A 1,922-nucleotide genomic window follows, 5' to 3' on the forward strand; every position below is an offset into this window, starting at 1 on the left:
CCACGTCTCCTCTGCCCATCCTCCCATTTCTCAATACTCCGCCCAGGACCCCGTCTCATTCTGCCTCCACCCCTGTTCCTAGGGTCTCTTCCCCTCCCCTTCCTCCCCCCTTTTCCATCCCCACCGCCCATCCCACCCTCCTCCCACTGACCCCAGCCCCAGGCCTCCCTTCCCTCTCATTGCTCCTGCCCTCCATCCCTACCCCCTTGGCCCTTAGCCCCGCCTTCCTTCAGTCACTGCCTTTGCTGCTGGGAAGGTCTGTAGCCTAGTTTGGGGGATCGCGTTGAGGACCTTCTCCCTGAGTCCCGGTGGGCTTTGTGTGGGAGGGTCAGGGCAGGGACCCTTGCCCCTGGGGGAGAGTGTGTGGTGTGGTGTGATGTGTTCGGGCCTTTGGCTCCACGGCCTGTACGTTTGTTGTGCAGTGTGCAGCTGTGTGGATGCTGTTTCCTGCAGGCTCACACAGCAAACGGGCCTGTATGTCGGCCTCTGGTGTGTCCACGGCTGGGGTGTGGGCCTATGCTGGTTCATGGGTGCCCGTGGCCACGCAGGTAGGGACACACCAGCCACCTGGGCTGCTTCGGGTTTGGGGCAGCTGGGGCTGGAGGCTGACCTTCTCCATCCCAGCTTCCTCCTGGGAAGTATGGGCAAATCCTCCTCAGGGGAGGGAGCTCTGGGGCTGGTGGGGCCTAGGCTTCTCTGTGGTGAGCAGAGCTGGGTCCTGGGGCCTCTGCCGCACTGTTACCCCAGAAGCCTTTCCTGCATAGCTTGTGAGCTGGGCATCTTGTTCTTAAGGCTCTGTGATGGGTAAGTTTTGTCCCTCTAAACACTTCTCAGTAGCTCAGGAATGCTTCCTGCTGCATTCCCCCACTTTGGCCTTAAACAGTCTGGTCCTGTCAGTCCCTCTTTTGCTGCTGGGATGGATCAGACCACCTGCTGGAGGTTGCCACACCCTCACTGTGCAATGAAGGATTTGGGTGGTGTGTATCCCTCCCTGGTCCCTGAGGGGTAAGATCCACATCTCAACATATGAGCAGTTTCCCCTCCTGACCACATAGCTTTGCTTTTTCCTGTCTTGGTTTCGTTGGAAGCAGAAGTCATCATCCAAATGCCTGTCCCTTAAAAGAGAAGACCTAAATGGATGCCACAGGTGTGGTCTGCAATGGGGCCTGCTTGCACTGGCCTTGGTAATCCCCCTGGGCTCATCCCCAGAGGCCTTGGGCTCCTCCGCTAGGGCGACACAGCAGGAGTTGGAACCTCTGACCAGGTCAACCTAGCATTCTCTTTGGTTGGGCCACTCTGGAAGTTTTTGCAGAACTGGAGTTTTTTACTCAAAATGATATTGGTTGAATGCTGCATGTGAGGCTGGTTGCTCCTCCACTTGCTGACAAGCAGAACTGAGGCAGCAGGAGAGTACTGCCTTGGCCACAGGGAATTGGCCACATTGCAAATTTGACTGGCATCAAATGGGGCAGGAGAGAGAACATTAAAGTGTCATCTAAAGAACACTAAGGGTCTTGGATACCTCTGTGCCTGTGCTTTAACTTGTGCCAAACATCTTCCCAGGGTCTTTTTTTTGCATGAAACCAGAGCCTTTTCCATGATTTTTAAGGCAGATGGACATGCCATTTGGGGCACTTAGAATGCAGACTCCAAACTTGTGTGTGTCTGTATGCATGCAGGTATGAGCGTGTGCATGGGTATCCTTCAAAGTTGAGGTTTAAAATAGACTTGGAAACAGTGTGATGATGGAGACATTGGGAACACTGTTGGTAACTAGGTCCTAGGATGGGGTGAGGGTAGGAAAGATTAAGAAGCAAGACCAGGGCTTCCCTGGTGGCGCAGTGGTTGCGCGTCCGCCTGCCGATGCAGGGGAACCGGGTCCGCGCCCCGGTCTGGGAGGATCCCACATGCCGCGGAGCGGC

The 1,922-nt window shown here is 55.8% G+C and overlaps 1 protein-coding gene across 1 annotated transcript in view; it reads left to right on the forward strand.

Annotated features, from left to right (window-relative positions):
- The first annotated feature begins 701 nt into the window (after positions 1-701).
- GPRIN2 (G protein regulated inducer of neurite outgrowth 2) overlaps positions 702-1,922 on the forward strand; it is a 7,045-nt gene continuing 5,824 nt past the window's right edge. The window contains exon 1 of the mRNA XM_055081063.1: positions 702-727. The gene's annotated coding sequence lies outside the window, so the exon portion shown is untranslated. The remainder of the gene's footprint in view (positions 728-1,922) is intronic.

The sequence above is a fragment of the Physeter macrocephalus genome, chromosome 20, assembly GCF_002837175.3.
Source record: "Physeter macrocephalus isolate SW-GA chromosome 20, ASM283717v5, whole genome shotgun sequence".
In the NCBI taxonomy this organism is placed as follows: Eukaryota; Metazoa; Chordata; class Mammalia; order Artiodactyla; family Physeteridae; genus Physeter; species Physeter macrocephalus.